Here is a 20618-nt window from a genome sequence, read left to right as displayed (position 1 = left end):
TGCTTAAATGCGAAATGCTGAGTTGGATGAAACAAACTGGAATCGAGATTGCCATGAGAAATATCAATAACCTCAAATATGCAGATGACATCACCCTTATGGCAGAAACTGAAGAACTAAAGAGCCTTTTGATGAAAGTGAAAGAGGAGAGTGAAAACATTGGCTTAAAATGCAACATTAAAAAATCAAATATGGCATTTGGTCCCATCACTTCATGGCAAATAGGGGAAACAATGGAAACAGTGAGAGACTTTATTTTGGGGGGCTCCAGAATCACTGCAGATGGTGACTGCAGCCATGAAATTAAAAGATGCTTGCACCTTGGAAGAAAAGCTATGACCAACCTAGTTCAGTTCAGTTCAGTTCAGTCACTCAGTTGTGTCTGACTCTTTGTGACCCCATAGACTGCAGCACACCAGGCCTCCCTGTGACAGCATATTAAAAAGCAGAGACATTACTTTGCCAACAAAGGTCTGCTTAGTCAAAGCTATGGTTTTCCCGGTAGTCATGTATGGATGTAAGAGTTGGACTATAAAGAAAACTGAGCACTGAAGAATTGATGCTTTTGAACTGTGGTGTTGGAGAAGACTCTTGAGAGTCCCTTGGACTGCAAGGAGATCCAACCAGTCCATCCTAAAGGAAAACAGTCCTGAATATTCATTGGAAGGACCGCTGCTGAAGCCTAAACTACTTCAGCTACCTGATGTCAACAACTGACTCATTGGAAAAGCCCCTGATGCTGGGAATGATTGAAGGCTGGAGGAGAAGGGGATGACAGAGGATGAGATGGTTGGATGGCATCATCGACTCATAAACTCCGGGAGTTGGTGATGGACAGGGAAGCCTGGTGTGCTGCAGTCCATGGGGTGGCAAAGAGTCAGACACGACTGAACTGAACTGATACCAATGGTAATTAAGCAATACGTTGCAATTGCTTCAGTAATACTTTCATTATTCCAGGTGAAATTCCTTTATACACACATCATATAGCTCATGTTGTTGTATATATATATGCCCTTGTAAATGAGTTTGGCTACCATGGCAATGTTACATGATATCACAGTTCTTCAAGGACCGTGATCACATTTAAGTCCTCAGCAAAAACAAGTGCCAGCTGAGGAATCATGTTGCTTTGACTGCCATTTATGGCCTGACTGGATGAAGCTCTCATGGGCGCTGGAGAGAATGGCAGGATGAGTAATGAACATTTCAATTGATATTTCTCATTTTTCCATCAGAACATTTAAGGCTAAACAATGATATTGGGCCTATGATCTTAAGGAAATTCTTAAAACAATTTTCTCACCAAAATATATGTTATTTTTTTATATATGTTATACTTCAATAAAAATTTTTGCACAACATAAAAGCATGCTATCATTTGTAAAGGAATTTAATCTAGCATTTGAGGATTCATATATTTGTTAATATCATGCATATTCATATTTATTCCTCCTCAGTTAAACAGAATATAACTAAAAATGAGATAGACCTCTTCAGATCTTTGCATGTATGAGTGCTTAGCCATGTTCAACTCTTTGAGACCCCACAGACCATATCCTTCCAGGCAACTCTATCCATGGGATTTTCCAGATAAGAATACTGGAACAAATTGCCATTCCTTTCTCCAGGGTATCTTCCAGGCCCAGGGATTAAACCCATGTCTCTTGGATTGGTGGGTGGATTTTTTTATCACAGAGCCACCTAGTAAGCCCCTATAATGAGAGCTTAAAGTTGATAATCAATAATAGCAAACATCAGTGCTGTTTTAAAATGTTGTATTAGATTTGTTAACTATCTGGGATTTAAATTTTGTCACAGTCCATTAGTAAATTACAACTAATTTAACTTATGGATTATTCACAAGTCATCTATACCTTTTGTATTCTTCTTTAAACAGAGGATTAAACTAGATGAGTCCTAAATTCTCTTACAGCCCTAGTTTTTGTTGTTCATTTTACATTTCAAAGAATTCAGCCTGGCTTAAACTCTTATGATGCCAAGGTTATTTTAATAATAAAGATACCAATAACAGTATCTAAGTCATATGCTAGAAGGCAGTGGCACCCCACTCCAGTACTTTTGCCTGGAAAATCCCATGGATGGAGGAGCCTGGTGGGCTGCAGTCCATGGGGTCGCTAGAGTCAGACACGACTGAGCGATTTCACTTTCCCTTTTCACTTTCATGCATTGGAGAAGGAAATGGCAACCCGCTCCAGTGTTCTTGCCTGGAGAATCCCAGGGACGGGGAGCCTGGTGGGCTGCCGTCTATGGGGTCGCACAGAGTCGGACACGACTGAAGCGACTTAGCAGCAGCAGCAGAGATGCAGCAGGTAGGGAGAGGAAGGAGAGGAAAAGGGAGAGAGGGAATGTTTCTTCACTGCACAGGGATATTAAGCTTTCTTGTGCCATACATTCACTATCAAGTAACGAAAGAAAACTCCATTGGTTACATGTTAGAAATTTGAATGTGCTATTTTCACAGTTAGTTAAATAACATATTTCCCAAAATGATATCAGCTGAAGAATAGGCAGCATTGAGCTCTACAGTGTGTTTGAAAATCTCAAGACACTGGAGCTCTGTGAACTTCTGCCTTTACACGATGGCAGTTCATGTGTCTTAGACAATGAGAGGCGTCATGTGATATTCTGAACTTTTCCTCGTCATACCTTAATATGAGAACACCTTCTACTGTTCTGACCCCCACTAAAGATTAAACATTGCCATTGCCAAAAAAAGAAAAAAAAATTCCCTAACTCAATCTCTGTTTTCACACGTTGGAGAAGAATCGGTTTCAAATTTACTATAACTCAAACCATTAAGGACTATATTTGTCCAAGACAACACCTTGGCTTATACTCCAGACACTGCCATGCAGCCGGTGTGAACTCTTGGTCTTCGGTGTAATGCGTTCCATATGCTTCACTGTACTGTAGAGGCAGACAACTGAATCTTTTCACATTTGAGTTGATTCAGATTAGTAGCTCTAAATTGGAGATAAAACAGTTTTAGAGTGATGGATGCTATTTAGAATGAGGAACAGTAGTTTCTAAGGAATGACATAGCAAAGATAATCATTGTATTTGACACAAGCTTCTAGCCAGTCAATAATTACATAATTATTTCTATGCATTTCTTGAATAAAAAAGTTTATTCAAACCACAGAGACTTTTTCATTGTCCCTGGTGGTCTAGTGGTTAGGATTCGGCACTCTCAAACCAGAGACTTTTTCTACTTCATAAGACATCTTTTAATTGTATAGAAATAATAATGTTTTATTGATTATAAAAGTGACATACCTTCATTACACAAAATTACTAAAAAACTTTGAAACATCTGAAGAAATAATACAAAAACCTACTAATCTCACCAACCAGAAATAATTCATTAAACTGCTATCATTTTGAGTATACCTATTGATACCAAAGTAGGAAGTTAAGAGATACCTGGAGTAACAGGAAGATTTGGCCTTGGAGTATAAAATGAAGCAGGGCAAAGGCTAACAGAGTTTTGCCAAGAAAACGCACTGTTTCATAGCAAACATTCTCTTCCAACAACACAAGAGAAGACTCTACACATGGACATCACCAGATAGTCAATATCGAAATTAGACTGATTATATTCTTTCCCGCCAAAGATGGAGAAGCTCTATACAGTCAGCACAAACAAGACCAGGAGCTGACTGTGGCTCAGATCATGAACTCCTTATTGCCAAATTCAGACTTAAATTGAAGAAAGCAGGGAAAACCACTAGACCATTCAGGTATGACCTAAATCAAATCCCTTACAATTAAACAGTGGAAGTGACAAATAGATTAAAGGGATTAGATCTAACAGAGTGCCTGAAAAACTATGGACAGAGGTTCTTGACATTGTATAGGAAGCAGTGATCAAGACAATCCCCAAGAAAAAGAAATGCCAAAAGGCAAAATGGTTGTTTGAAGAGGCCTTACAAATAGCTGAGAAAGGAAGTGAAAGGCAAAGGAGAAAAGGAAAGATATACCCATTTTAATGTAGAGTTTCAAAGAATAACAAGAAGAGATAGGAAAGACTTCCTAAGTGATGAATGCAAAGAAATAGAGGGAAACAACAGAGTGGGAAAGACTAGAGATCTCTTCCAAGAAATTAGAGATACCAAGGGAACATTTCATGCAAAGATGGGCACAATAAAGGACAGAAATGGTATGAACCTAAAAGCAGCAGAAGATATTAAGAAGAGGTGAATACACAGAATACACAAAAGAACTATACAAAAGTATCTTCATGACCCAGATAACCACGATGGTGTGCTCATTCATCTAGAGCCAGATATCCCGGAATGTGAAGTCAAGTGGCCCTTAGGAAGCATCACTAAGAACAAAGCTAGTAGAGGTGATGGAATTAGTTGAGCTATTACAGATCCTAAGAGATAATGCTATTAAAGTGTTGCACTCAATATGCCAGGAAGTTTGGAAAACTCAGCAGTGGCCACAGCACTGGAAAAGATCAGTTTTCATTCCAATCCCAAAAAAAGGCAATGCCAAAGAATGCTCAAACTACCGCACAATTGCACTCATCTCACACACTAGCAAAGTAATGCTTGAAATTCTCCAAGCCAGGCTTTAACAGTACGTGAACCATGAATTTCCAGGTTTTCAAGCTTGATATAGAAAAGGCAGAGAAACCAAAGATCAAATTGCCAACATCGACTGGATCATTGAAAATGCAAGAGAATTCTGGAAAAATATCTACTTCTGCTTTACTGAGTACACCAAAGCTTTTGACTGTATAGATCACAAGCTGTGGAAAATTCTTCAAGAGATGGGAATACCAGACCACCTTACCTGCCTCCTGAGAAATCTGTATGCAGATAAAGAAGCAACAGTTAGAACTGGACATGGAACAACTGGTTCCAAATTGGGAAAGGAGTATGTCAAGGCTGTACATTGTCACCCTCCTTATTTAACTCATATGCAGAGTACATCATGCAAAATGCCAGGCTGGATGAGGCACAAGCTGGAATCAAGATTGCCGGGAAAAATATCAATAACCTCAGATATGCAGATGACACCACCCTTATGGCAGAAAGGGAAGAAGAATGAAAGAGCCTCTTGATGAAAGTGAAAGAAGAGAGTGAAAAAGTTGGCTTAAAACTCAACATTAAAAAAACAAAGATCATGGCATCCAGTCCCATCACTTCATGGCAAATAGATGGGAAAACAATGGAAATAGTGACAGACTATTTTTGGGGGGGCTCCAAAATCACTGCAGATGGTGACTGCAGCCATGAAATTAAAAGATGCTTGCTCCTTGGAGGAAAAGCTATGATCAAGCTAGACTGCATATTAAAAATCAGAGACATTACTTAGCCAAAAAAGGTCCGTCTAGTCAAGGCTATGGTTTTGCCAGTAGTCATGTATAGATGTGAGAGTTGAACTATAACGAAAGCTGAGCACTGAAGAACTAATGCTTTTGAACTGTGGTGTTGGAGATGGCTTGAGAGTCCCTTGGACTGCAAGGAGATCCAACCCATCCATCCTAAAGGAAATCAGTCCTGAATATTCACTGGAAGAACTGATGCTGAAGCTGAAGCTCCAATACCCTGGCCACCTGATGTGAAGAACTGACTCCTTGGATAAGTCCCAGATGCTAGGAATGATTGAAGGCAGGAGAAGGGGACAACAGAGGATGAGATGGTTGGATAGCATCACAGACACGATGGACATAAGTTTGAGCAAGCTCCAGGAGTTGGTGTTGGACAGGGAAGCCTTGCATGCTGCAGTCCATGGAGTCACAGAGTTGGACATGACTGAGCGACTGAACTGATGACTGACTGAATGATATCATGTATGTGTGAATTTACAACATACATAGTGAGTGAAAGAAAATAATATACATAAAAATATATAAAATATACAAAACAAAAGATGTATGTTATGATTGTTTTTGGATTGTCATATGTCTGTGGCCTGCTTTTTCTCTTAGAATTATAACTGATTTTCTGTATTCTTGTTACTTTAGAACATGATTTTTAATAGTTGAACTATATTTTTCATAATGATTTAACAGAAAGCATTTGATCAATTTTATTATTAGATATACATTTTTCATATAATGAATATCACTTCAGATAATTTCACACAAACTTTTTGATATTTGTGATTATTTCCTTTGTATAATTATCTGAAATTTTCTAATCAAAAGTTAACATTTGATGCTGATTTTGCCTTGGTAATCTATTTTAATTATACTCTTACCCGTAGTGTATGTGTCATTATTTTCTTAAATCCTTTGTCACAATAACTTGATTTTTCAGTTCAGTTCAGTTCAGTTCAGTCGCTCAGTCGTGTCCAACTTTTTGGGACCCCATGAATCGCAGCACGTCAGGCCTCCCTGTCCATCACCAACTCCTAGAGTTCACTCAGACTCACATCCATCGAGTCGGTGATGCCATCCAGCCATCTCATCCTCTGTCGTCCTCTTCTCCTCCTGCCACGAATCCCTCCCAGCATCACAGTCTTTTCCAATGAGTCAACTCTTCGCATGAGGTGGCCAAAGTACTGGAGTTTCAGCTTTAGCATCATTACCTCCAAAGAAATCCCAGGGCTGATCTCCATCGGAATGGACTGGTTGGATCTCCTTGCAGTCCAAGGGATTCTCAAGAGTCTTCTCCAGCACCACAGTTCAAAAGCATCATTCTTTGGCGCTCAGCTTTCTTCACAGTCCAACTCTTACATCCATACATGACTACTGGAAAAACCACAGCCTTGACTAGACGGACCTTTGTTGGCAAAGTAATGTCTCTGCATTTCAATATGCTATCTAGGTTGGCCATAACTTTTCTTCCAAGGAGTACGCGTCTTTTAATTTCATGGCTGCAGTCACCATCTGCAGTGATTTTGGAGCCCAAAAAAATAAAGTCTGACACTGTTTCCACTGTTTCCTCATCTATTTCCCATGAAGTGATGGGACTAGATGCCATGATCTTCATTTTCTGAATGTTGAGCTTTAAGCCAACTTTTTCACTCTCCTCTTTCACTTTCATCAAGAGGCTTTTTTTTTTTTTTTTCACATATTTTTTTTTTCAATTTTAATTAAAAAAAATTATACATGTGTTCCCCATCCTGAACCCTCCTCCCTCCTCCCTCCCCATACCATCCCTCTGGGTCGTCCCAGTGCACCAGCCCCAAGCATCCAGCATCGTGCATTGAACCTGGACTGGCATCTCGTTTCATACATGACATTTCACATGTTTCAATGCCATTCTCCCAAATCTTCCCACCCTCTCCCTCTCCCACAGAGTCCATAAGCCTGTTCTATACATCAGTGTCTCTTTTGCTGTCTCGTACACAGGGTTATTGTTACCATCTTTCTAAATTCCATATATATGCGTTAGTATACTGTATTGGTGTTTGTCCTTCTGGCTTACTTCACTCTGTATAATAGGCTCCAGTTTCATCCACCTCATTAGAGCTGATTCAAATGTATTCTTTTTAATGGCTGAGTAATACTCCATTGTGTATATGTACCACAGCTTTCTTATCTATTCATCTGCTGATGGACATCTAGGTTGTTTCCATGTCCTGGCTATTATAAACAGTGCTGCGATGAACATTGGGGTACACGTGTCTCTTTCCCTTCTGGTTTCCTCAGTGTGTATGCCCAGCAGTGGGATTGCTGGATCATAAGGCAGTTCTATTTCCAGTTTTTTAAGGAATCTCCACACTGTTCTCCATAGTGGCTGTACTAGTTTGCATTCCCACCAACAGTGTAAGAGGGTTCCCTTTTCTCCACACCCTCTCCAGCCATTTGGATCGCAGCCATTCTGACTGGTGTGAAATGGTATCTCATAGTGGTTTTGATTTGCATTTCTCTGATAATGAGTGATGTTGAGCATCTTTTCATGTGTTTGTTAGCCATCTGTATGTCTTCTTTGGAGAAATGTCTATTTAGATCTTTGGCCCATTTTTTGATTGGGTCATTTATTTTTCTAGAGTTGAGCTGTAGGAGTTGCTTGTATATTTTTGAGATTAGTTGTTTGTCAGTTGCTTCATTTGCTATTATTTTCTCCCATTCTGAAGGCTGTCTTTTCACCTTGCTAATAGCATCAAGAGGCTTTTTAGTTCCTCTTCACTTTTTGCCATAAGGGTGGTATCATCTGCATATCTGAAGTTATTGTTATTTCTCCTGGCAATCTTGATTCCAGCTTGTGCTTCTTCCAGCCCAGCGTTTCTCATGATGTACTCTACATAGAAGTTAAATAAGCAGGGTGACAATATACAGCCTTGACGTACTCCTTTTCCTATTTGGAACCAGTCTGTTGTTCCATGTCCAGTTCTAACTGTTGCTTCCTCACCTGCATATAGGTTTCTCAAGAGCAGGTCAGGTGGTCTGGTATTCCCATCTCTTGAAGAATTTTCCACAGTTTATCGTGATCCACACAGTCAAAGGCTTTGGCATAGTCAATAAAGCAGAAATAGATGGTTTTCTGGAACTCTCTTGCTTTTTCCATGATCCAGCAGATGTTGACAATTTGATCTCTGGTTCTTCTACATTTTCTAAAACCAACTTGTACATCTGGAAGTTCACGGTTCATGTATTGCTGAAGCTTGGCTTGGAGAATTTTGAGCATTACTCTACTAGCGTGTGAGATGAGTGCAATTGTGCGGTAGTTTGAGCATTCTTTGGCATTGCCTTTTTTGGGATTGGAATGAAAACGGACCTTTTCCAGTCCTGTGGCCACTGCTGAGTTTTCCAAATTTGCTGGCATATTGAGTGCAGCACTTTCACAGCATCATCTTTCAGGATTTTAAACAGCTCAACTGGAATTCCATCACCTCCATTAGCTTTGTTCGTAGTGATGCTTTCTAAGGCCCACTTGACTTTAACTTTGTCAATTTGGTAGGAGGAAAATAACATATCCTTTAACCTGCATTTTGATTACAAGTAGCTTGCACTATTTTCTATTTCTTGATCACATGCATTTTTTCTTTGGTAATTTAAAATTTTGTGTTATTTGCCCCCTTTTCAGTCTGCCAATCTGTTTTTCTGGCACTGAGTTCTGTACAGATTAGATCCTTTTTGGATTCTGCTTAATAACATTGTGCTGTTCAGATCTTATGGAAATATCCCTCATCTAGCTTTTTTCTTTTAATTTTGACTCTCGATAAGTACAGGGTTATTACATTAAAATCTTCTCCACTAAAATATTTCTACAGTTGCATAGTTTGACAATCTATACATATTTTTAATAGAAAATCTTAAGGGCTGGTTACTAGACACTTGAAGACAAAAATAGAAGAAAATAATATGACTCAAATATTTACTCCAGGAGTATGCCTATCGAATACATCAGTGGATCAGGAAAACACAGGTATGGCACTTCAGAGGTCATTTTACCAGGTGGCTTGTATACATGAAGGAGATTAGTGGTTTTCAGATTGTGTACCTAGCTCCTTTCATTCTTTGTAGATGCTACCCATAAACCTGTGGCAGGTAGGTGAGGAGAAGGCAGAACTGTAGGCATGTACCAGAGTCCCTTTATCTGAGTCAATCATGACTGCTCTGCTTCTCATTGTTCACTTCAGATAGTTGGTTCTATAATGAATTTCTTTTGTTAAAAAAAAGAGGGTCCTTCTGATATTTAGGGTTCTGCAACAACTGCTCTAGGAAGTTTTCCTTTCTTTGTGTTAATTTATTTTGTTAATATCAAGTTTGACTGTAAATCACCAGTAAACCTTTCTGGAACTACGAAGAGATTCAATTAAAAATAATAGAAATGGTAGTCATATAAAAAAATTAGGTTCATGTATATCTAATATAGCTATCTGACATTATTCAGGAATAGATAAAATAGAGTCCTGATCATTACCTGTGTAATAATTAGCTTATTTTTAGTACACTTTATATACACTTAATATATAAATGAAGCATAAGTCATGCATAAATGTTAAATTTTAAATTCTGTAATGTTATTTGGGGGAGGATTTTCTTCACCGTTAAAATCTCTATTTATTTGGAGTTCAAGGGGCTGCATATTTCAACATATTTGAAGGTAGGATTTGTCCAATTGTTATTATTTCACTAAAAATATGCTATTAAAGAGAAATTAATTATCTTTAAAGCAAAGTCTGGATGCAGTAAAACCTAAAATAAAATGTGCCAAGTACTACTCTAAGTGTATTCCAAAGTACTATAGTTAAGCAATGTTATATAGCTTCTTCCTTAGAACTTAATAATTCTTTTGGCCATACTGAAGAGTTTTTTGTCACTCACCCCAATATCTAGGTTTTATATGCCAGGAGGTTTTTTAAAATCATATTTTGAAGCAAGTGAAAAGTCAAGTGAAATGCATGCAAACTAAATGTATGATCATTTATGTACAAAATGTTGATAGTAGTTACATTGTTTTTGTTAGTATATCATTTACTCATTCAACAAACATGCATGGAATCTTGTCCTAGGTCAAGATGTTTCAAGATATTAGAGTGTTAATTGAGGGGGAAATGGATGAATGAATATATATATATATATATATATATATATATACACACACATATATACATATATATAAGTGAATACTTTTATTAAAGTATTCTTTTTAGACAGAATAAGATCTTTAGGATAGACAATAATAAAAATTATCACTATGATAACAGTATCTTTCACTGATATAGTAGTCTTAGTATTAAGTCTAGACTTACATGGACTTGCTAGTTTGCCAACATGAAACTATAGAAATAAACATCTTTCTTTAAAAATGAGAAAACCTAGACACAAGAAGTTAATTAACCTGACCACAGTCAAAGTGCGAGTAAGTGACAAATACAAGACACAGCCCAAAATGTCATCTTCAAGTCTATGCAATGAACCATTACAGAATGGACAGTACTGATTGAAAATAAAACATAGTATCTGACAGGGAATGACTCTAATTCAACATGTAGAGATGGGTGTCCCAGCGCAAGTGCAGACACTTGAAGACAAATTCTGCCAAGAATTTGAACCACTCTCTCGTTGTGTGTGGACACAACTCTTGTTCTAATTCCCACGAAGGTTAGATATGCACTTCTGCTCTGGAACAAAGAAACAAAGCAAAAACTATAAAAACCAAATACAACTGAAGCTGGGCTGAGCATTTTTATCAGTTAATTTTCTTTGCCGTTAGAGACGCAACAGTTACACTTTCCTGATTTGATACAGCAACTACAGGGGTCCTAAAGCCCAGAGATACAGTGAAACTTACAGATCTAAGCGTTCTGCTGAGTATATTTATTGAGTACTTTGTGCCAGACACTGTACTTGAAAAACATTACCCTAAGATTCCAGAAAGACTCAAGGAATATACAGTTAGTGGTGTGAACTAGGCCTGTAAGGAACAAATTTGAAGTCTACCAAATCCTGATGTGGCAGACACACTTACTGTTCACCGGTCCACCATGTGCTCCAGAATTTTTTCCAGGCCCCTTGCAGGTCTGTTAGGCTTTGTTCTGGCCTACAAGCTGTAAGTAAAAATGACATGTATCACCTCGCATCCAAGTATATAAGACCAGGTGTGTGACCCTCCACTTCCATCTTCCCCTGCTGTGAAGTTTTGTTTTGGAGGAACATGTTGAGATGTCTAATTCATGAGGTTAGTATCTGCCTGGAGAGTCCACCATTTTACATCAAAATTTGTAGGAATAAGAACTAAACTTTTGCCCAGGGAATAAGATGTAGAGGTTAACTCACCATGACGGCATTGTCTAGTCCATCATCAATAATATAGCTGGCTCTTTTTATTTTCCTGCAAAGGCTCTTGCTAAACAAACTCTTTCAAGCATATGAATAGTTAAGTCATGGCGATGCTCCTGATGCACAGAGGAATAATTGAATATCTTCAAATAGGATGTTTTGCCACTCCAGGAATTTCCTGTGTTTCCTTGAGATCTTGTTCTGGAGATTTCCAGGTGTGGTACCACATTGTGAAGCTCCTAATCATGGGGTCAAGAGGATCAACTTACAGAGAGATTTCAGGTCTTACATCATTTTGACAGATACATGCATATATATATATATATATGTAATTTGGTACCTATTTGTGAGAGAGAGAATAAAAGAAAAAAAAAGTTAAACTACATTCTCTAGATCAGCACTGTCCAAGAGAAATCTTACTTAAGCCACATTAGTCATTTTAGATATTCTAGAAGCTACATTGAAAAAGGAAAAAGAACATTGATTATAATAATATACTTTATTTAGACCAGTATATCTAGCAAATATCATCTTAACATGTAATCAGTATGAAAGTTTATTCATTTCACGTGAAGTCTTTGAAATCTGATGTGCCTTTTAATCTTGAAGCACATCTTTATTTAGACTAGACACATTTCAAATGCTCAATAACCACAGGAAGCTATATTTAACAGTGCAGGTCTAGATTTAGCTTAAATTTATTCCATGTGTATCAAGCTTATGTTCAGTTCAGTTCAGTCGCTCAGTTGTGTCCGACTCTGTGACCCCATGAATCGCAGCACACCAGGCCTCCCTGTCCATCACCAACTCCTGGAGTTCACTCAGACTCACGTCCATCGAGTCGGTGATGCCATCCAGCCATCTCATCCTCTGTCGTCCCCTTCTCCTCCTAGGCATTGTATTAGGCACACTCACAATATCGTTGAATTCATTCATTGTAGTATTCTTTTGAGTTAACAAATGAATGCACTGACAGAGTCAGAAAATGACAGACTTAAGATTCAAACCCATTCTCCTTCTGGCTTTTGGAGATGTGGTGATGCTCTTAGCAAGTATATTGCAATGGAGAGCTCCATGTCATCCAAGTAAGAACAGTGAAGCCCCCCAATAAGGTAACAGCATTGGTGATGGAGAGAAGGGTGAAGTTAATGAATATTAAAGAAGTATAGTCAGATGACTCTGATGACTGATTACATATAGACAGGTGAGAATGGAGGGGCTTGTCAAGCATGGGTTCCTGCTTCTGATTTGAGAAACTGGATTGGCAATGATCTGTTCAAAGACAGACTGATATGGGACTTGTTAACCTGAAGTTGAAATTTAGCAATTATGATCACTGCAATTGCTACTACAGTGAAAAGAACCTAACCCATTTTTTTGTTTTAGTCATGACTAGGTTATGTTGTTGTTGTTTAGTCGCTAAGTCATGTCCAGCTCTTTGTGACCCCACAGGCTGCAGTACGCCAGACTTCCCTGTCCTTCACTATCTCCCAGAGTTTGCTCAGATTCATGTCCACTGAGTCGGTGATGTTATTTAACTATCCCATCCTCTGCCATCCCCTTTTCCTTTTGTTTTCAATCTTTCTCAGCATCAGGGTCTTTTCCTATGAGTAGGCTCTTCACATCAGGTGGTCAAAGTATTGGAGCTTCAGCTTCAGCATCAGTCCTTCCAATGAATATTCGAGTTGATTTCCTTTAGGACTGACTGGTTTGATTTCCTTGCAGTCAAAGGGTTAGATTTGGTTCTATTTGGTCACAAATGCCCCATGATACTGATTGCTAAAATTTAAGACAAATTATATCTTCATAACAGAACTATTTACATGGATTGACAAATCTTTAGTATTATTACAGAAAGAGGAACACCAACAGCTAATTCAACAACCTCAGATTTACAGCATGTAATGTTTAAAAGCCTCTATGTGCTTCTTTATATATTTTTAAAAGATACTCATTGAACTTTGTCACCACACATACAACAGTGGAGATTTTTGTGGAGTTTCATAGTTAGGTGCGTATCTTCAAAACTGGAAGAATAATTCCAAGTGATGCCACTTAGGCCTGAGCCATCTGCCTTGGCAGGGCCTACTGGATGATGGGTAGGCCATGTACTTTAGAAAATCTGATCTGAATAATCCAAAGCAAGTCAGCTTTTTACTCTGATTGAATCACATCATTAACTGCATAATGCAGGATACAGGAGGTGACTAAGAACAAAACTTGGAGGAAACCAAGCATCTCATAAGCAACTGACAGGGACTACTGGCCCACAGATGGTAACTGTTTGAAAGAAAAAAAAAAAAAGCAACAGTTATCCTAGAAAGTCAGAGTTGAGCTATATTTCTCTATATTTACTATATCAGGGAAATTTTCATAAAGTCGTTTGCAGCCAAGTGGATGCGTTACTGTATTTGATAATGGGTCAGATTTATTTAAATTGACTATATCTTCATGGACACTTACTCTAACCTGCACATGGAATCCTCTTAAGTTATTGCAGAAATGCTGCTGCAGATTGCTACAGGTGCTCTAGATTAAAGAAAAGAACTGTTCAGGTTTCCCACTGCTCACACAGCCCACTTTCAAGATCCCTAGTTAAGATTTACTGTATTTTATCAGAAAGTTTTCCAAGATTGTTTTGACTTTTTCAATCATGACTATTTTCCTGTCCATTATTACTCATGCCTTCAAGAATTAACCTTTAGAAATTTGACCAAAGAAATACCTGCAATTCTGAGGTTATAAGCCAAGGTTCATGCAAAATGAATTCCAAGCAGGGAGTATTATCTTGTATAGCTGCTCTGTGTTGAAGAGTTTTCAACTGGTACTTAGACACTCATGCAGTATGCAAAAAGCTTTCCTTTGACCACTGGTCTCCTTGCTGGTAAACCAACTGTTAGCTGATGGTAGAAGGAATTGTCCTAACCTAGCCCTGGGGCTCAGAGATGATATCCCTTCTGAGTTGTAGTTTGTGCTTCATTCTACTGGGTTCTCTTGTACTTTGAAGTGTTTTAGGATGCAGTTAGCCCAATATTTTTTTGGCCCCCCGCTCAGTCACTAAAAGCTGTTGAAATCCAGCTTATTCCCTTCCAATATACTATTACCCCAACTTAGCAAAAATATCATTTTAAAAATAAATAGAATTTAGCAAACGATGGACTACAATGAGTTTCGGGTTACAGATTTTTAAGCTGAGAAGGCACCAATCATTCAGAACCTCAGACATTCAGTAGCTTGCACATTTCTAGGCACTGACTCCATTGCTACCAACATTTCACATTATGCTTGTGCAATTACTTGGAACTCTTTCTCAAGTGGTATTTTATTATTATTACTTTTGTCAAAAATCTAAGTGGCATCTATTTGTTTAAACATAAACCTTTCTGATTACTCATTTTAAAAATTCCAGTTAAACTAAAACATGCACCTGGGATCCTTTTACCATTATTATAGGTGTATGTGGCTTATGAATTACAAGCATAGAATTATTTTCTGTATATTTAAGCATATCTTATTTCTCCCTCTTTTCCCCTGCTAAATATCATCTCTGGTTTTCCTTTGACTTTGTCCTCCAATCATCCTTCTAATTTCTTAGGTCAGCTGAGGCATTAGCAGACAGTCGTCATTTAGTCATTTCATTCTTGTCTTGATCCATTTTCATATGTTCAGTACATTGTATGAAAATACTCAGGTCGTTTCTTAAAATCGTTTATGGATCTAAACTGAATCAAAGTACTAATATTAAACCCTTAAAAATATTTCGTTGTAAGACATCTTGTATTTGGCCTTCACTTTCCATTTTGTTTGGTAAGCAAAGAATTTTCCCTTTTTTCATATAAACAAAACTGTTGATATCAAAGGCAGCTAGTCTTTCTCTGCCAAGTCTGAATTATATAAAATTGGAGTGTGCAGCTAAATATTTTAGGGAAGCTATACCAACACAACTAAAACACAGAGTTTTTTAGTGATACAAATTATAAACCCAGGCTCACAATGAAAGCAATACTTTAAGAATAAAACATGCTACAAATTGATGCATGAAAGACGAAAACACATAAGAATAACCCACCATGGCGCCAAAATTATATTAGTCATGTTAAACTCTTCAAGTCGGAAAACCTGAAACAGAAGACTAAAGGTTTACCTAAAATTTGCCTGTTTAGTTTCGTTTGAATTTTTGTTCCCCAAGATTTATGAACTTGTTCTAAATTCAGTCCACTTAAAACTATAGCATTGCTTTTTATGACATGGGAGAAATAAATGGTTTATTTTCCTTAAAATGTGGATGGATAGAGATTTAATGCTTATGAGCTTGATGGTATAGAATATATAATGTAATATATAGCATTTCATTATGGAACTGTCTTGCATTCCTGTGCCTCTACATCAGGTAGTTAGATATGTAAAGGAGGCAGTTTTCAACTACAAAAATTTAAGATGCATACTTTATCAATAAAAATAACGTACAACTTGAGTGCAAATGAAAATGTAGGAAGTGAATGTAATTATTCCTCATAGGCATCATTTTAAACTAACTTTGTTGAATAATATTTGATTTAAGGTGGGCAAAAAGAAGTTTTTGAAACTTGAGAGGCAGTTGTTGTCCCCCCTGCAAATAAGATAATTAGAATGTCATGAAGTGTATATGGAAAGCAACTGGCATTAGGGAAGATGGCATATATTTTGAATTTTTACTCAAATCTTATAAATTTACTATTATCAGTCAATCTATATTCCATGCTACTTTACAGCACATTTTTTACTACGTGGTACTTGAAGAAAACTACCAAATTCTAAAAGAAATCATAAGTCTAAATGTAGGAAGAGATAGAAAATAGAAAAACAAAATATGTTCAATGTTATCATACTCTCAGAGTAATGAACAGGTACTCATATCTCCTAGTATGTGTAGAAATATAACAGATTTTATTGTGAAATCACTAATTACTGTTGTGTAAGAACAGTAACTTATTTTAAAAATCAGTAAAATACATAGAATCACTAAATAACATGCAGTAGCCAAACTGTTCCTTAAATTTTATAGTGCATAATTCCTGGAGAAAGGCAGTTCTTAAGTTTTCTAAAACTGGAGTGCATCATAAATCACATAAATTACCATTGGGTACTTAGCATATTTTAATATATTTTAAAAATTCTTCATTTCAAAAGAACCAATCCTTTATTTCTTGGAGAAATATAACAGAAATAATATTTATATTCTCAACAAAACTTTCAGAGACAAATTCTGGTTTCAAAGTAATTTTCCGGACTTAAATGCATATATCATGACTATATGTTACCAAGGTGATTTTATCCAGAAGGTAAAATTCAAAATAAAGTTTTATACTATCTGTAGCTGAGGATTTTAATTTAAGTTTTTTTAGTCCCATCATACTTCATGTCACAAACATACAAAAATGGCAACTCAAAAGAATCATTATGAATCTTAAAGTATAAAAATAAATTTTTCAGATTGCTTAAGTTCTCTCCTCATTCTTAATTTAAAAATACCTCTGCCTTTATTATTGAATACCATTTCATTTAGCAGAAGAAATAATAGATATACACACTTACGAAATTTAAAGAGCATAGGACGTGTCTAAAATAATTTTGATGCTTCCTGCAAAAGATGAGCAGCTTACATTTTTCAAATATTCAACCTCTTGTTGAATGCTTGATATCAAAATCTTGCATAAAATATTAAATGTTTTTCAGAGAAATTCAAGTGTATTGTAAATATAGGATAAATACTATACTGTACATAGTTTTAAATGAAAGCTATTGAAATTCTCTACTAAGTTTGGTGATTTTTACCATTCTCCCTATAAGTAGCCATTAGAGGTAAAAAGTATCTTTCAATGTTGGTTTTTATAGATGTAGACACTGATACAGCTATTATAGGAAATGCTGAGGATTTTTCATGTTATTACATTAAAAAAATTCTCTATGGCCTAAATAGTAAGTTAATATTTTTTGTTATTCCAAATGTTCTAAGAATGAAAATTTTGAAAAAAAAAAAAAAAAAGCTTTATGGAATAATTAACATATATTTAGAAATTCAGATAAAACAGACCAGTCATATTTGATTCTGGAATGCATCCAGACCTCCTTTTTCACTTGTTTTTTCCTTTGAACCACACTTTTTTCTTCCAAATAACATTTTCCTTATACTTTCTATTAGACATTAGGACTTCATGTTAACTGATAGATGTTTTGAGTCTTCACTTAAAAAGACCTTTTCTGCTAGGTTTCTTTTAATTGTGTGCCTTTCAAAGAGACTCGTCTCATTTCTAACCTTTTCTAATTTTCCTTTACCAGACTTTTAGTCCTACACTCAGCTGACTGACTGAGGCAGGTTGTGGAGAAATTTCTGGACATGTTGTTAACATCTGACACAGTGAGTGAGAAAAAAACCCAGCACAATCACAGGGCAGGTTCAAGGAGAAGTGGCAGCTCCTGGAGATGAAAACTTATGTGTGTTTGCTGGTTGCCTGAAACACACTGGTTAAATTCAAATCCATTCATTTCTTAATTGTGTCTCTCCCTCTAAACCACTGTAATGCAAACCAAAAGGACCTTTATGGATGTTTTTTATTGATGTGTGCAGATCAAGTGTATCTTTTTTTTTTTCAAGTGTATCTTTAATTAGTCCTGGCTGACATTTTCCACAATACGTTTAGTAGACAGTATTATATAAATATTTCTAGTGACTGTCTATGGAGGTGTTTGCCTAAATTTTTCTTGGATAAAGCCTTTAATGCTTTCACCCAGAATCCATAGAGGAGCTACCCAAGTTTGGGAAGTTTAGTGTTGCTCTTTGTACTTTAACTTTTAATATCAGAGCACATATTGAAACCATAAACACAATGAAAATTCAAAAAATATTCCGACGGTATTAGAAGAATACATCCCTTCCTTTTTTATCCTTAAAGAGCCAAGGGCTTGGGGAGTGGCAGGAAGAAACATTCTTAAGATCTAAGCCCTGGACGCCATCCTGCGAGCGCTTAAAACCCTTAGAAACGTGCAACGTGAAGAACACCCCCTTTCGAAGTCTAAAACAATATTAGATTCCCAAAACATATCGGCAAAGAAAGCCTTACCGTCAAACGCTTGCAGCAGGTTCCAGCTCAAACCCAGACTGAAAAGTTGAGCAGCTGGTGAACAAAAGTTTTAACCTTTTTTTTTTTTTTTTTAACGAAGTCTGCAAAACTAATTTCCCTCAAAATAGGGCTCAATTTCCGTTAAAGAAAGCAGCGCTAACAAATCTCAGAATTCCTGATCACTCCCACCCCATCTCACCTCTGAGCATTGGAAAACAATTCAACTTTCACACGGATGTAAAGGTTTATTGCAAAGCCACTATTCTCCAGGATACTTGAAAGAAAAAGGAGATGGTCAGGCTGAAGCCTGAGGGACAGGGCTAGGGAAAAATGTTCTACCTTGGTGACATTTCTCAAAGATTAATCAATACATTTTCCTAATTCAAACCAGATGCCTGGCCCAGTTTGCTGTCCCCAATAATCCCATTAACAACTTCCAAGACCTGACCCCCGTCCTCTGGACACCTGAGACAATGAAAGTAAGACGGCGACGCTCCTGGTGGCACATTTGGGGTCCCGGGAGGGATAGGTGAGCGCCGATATTCTCCTGATGCGACAAGTCCCAGGCAGGGCGCAACTGTTCCCGCAGCTCATTATGCGCGGCCAGCGTGCGTGCCTTGTGTAAACGACTTGGCCCCTAGCAGACAGTGTCGCCCTTCGAGCATGTGGCAGTATCAAAGCCCAGCCGTCGCTGGCATTAATTCACCGGTGGCAAGTTTTCTAAGTCATTTTCTAGGATGCAAAATTGTAACCAGGAAGATCCGAACTTTAAGGGATACCAAAGTGTAATATTTGTTTGGTAAATGGAACCATGGCGGCGTGGGAGTAAAAGGGGTGCAATTAACTGATTGATTTTTTGAGCGGAAGAGAGATGGATTTCTGGAGGGAAACGAGGTGGGGGAGAGGACTGGAAATGTACATGCAATATACACATCGCTTGTGACTAGGATGAAATCGCTTTCGAATACTCCTGATCCAGGAAAAGTTTTTCTGGGCGGACAAGTGGCAAGGAAATGGAGTGGGACCCGGAAATCGAGGGCGGTGTGGGGGAGGACATTTGAGGAGAGCAGGGGAAGACACCCCACCTGGGACCGCAGGCGAGGATGCCAGAAGCAGAACATCGGTGACTGTCACGGCCCCATGCTTTCTTCCATCCTACCAAGTCTCGTTCCTTGCGGCACAGAGAACGGCCCTTTCTTGCCGGTGGGGAACTTTTCCTGTATCCTCGAATCTGGCGTCTCAGCGCTCTAGCAACCCACCCACAGACACCAGCTGTATAAAAAGCTAGAAGCGCCACTGAGCCCATGACAGGAGTTGAGGCTAACTTGGAAAACCTTAATCTGAGCGCGCGCCAAACTAGCTCTGATTCTTTTCCTTAATCCTACTCCTTTCGTGCTTCTCCACAGTTAGGCACACCCTAAGCTTTCCTGCAGGTGACAGTGCCCAAGTGACACTGACAGGACACCTTTCATGAGAGAAGTGAGCAGGTTGGACTCTGGGCGAGGGGTTGGAGCTGGCGGGCGCCACGGCCGGCTGAGCGGGAAAGGTAGCCGCTGTCCGCCGGGGCTCGGGTTTAGGCGCCCTGCGCGCCGCTTGCAGTCCAGGCTGTTGGCAGCGGCGGGCGGGCGTGGACGCGCTGCATGCGTCCAGCCGGCGATAGGAAGTGGAACTGGGAGCGCACTGCGCGGACTGAGCGGGAGTTTTGGAGGGAGTTTGCATGTGGTCAGCACTGGGCTCCTAAGCCAGCCCCCAGCTCACATTACACTCTATTTATAACCTCTCAGAGCCGTTTCCCCCTGAAAGCA

The 20618-nt window shown here is 38.2% G+C and overlaps 1 long non-coding RNA gene across 1 annotated transcript; it reads right to left on the bottom strand.

Moving 5' to 3' along the window:
* Nucleotides 1-10506: 10506 nt before the first annotated feature.
* Nucleotides 10507-18853, bottom strand: LOC101907126 (uncharacterized). The gene is made up of 4 exons (XR_234230.5): nt 18814-18853; nt 11711-12053; nt 11403-11481; nt 10507-11055 (listed from the first exon to the last, which is right to left on the bottom strand). It is a non-coding gene; the product is annotated as an uncharacterized lncRNA (long non-coding RNA).
* Nucleotides 18854-20618: the final 1765 nt, after the last annotated feature.

The sequence above is a fragment of the Bos taurus genome, chromosome 4, assembly GCF_002263795.3.
Source record: "Bos taurus isolate L1 Dominette 01449 registration number 42190680 breed Hereford chromosome 4, ARS-UCD2.0, whole genome shotgun sequence".
Taxonomy (NCBI): domain Eukaryota; kingdom Metazoa; phylum Chordata; class Mammalia; order Artiodactyla; family Bovidae; genus Bos; species Bos taurus.
Note: the sequence above shows the minus strand (reverse complement) of the source record. Positions and strands in the feature narration are given on the sequence as shown.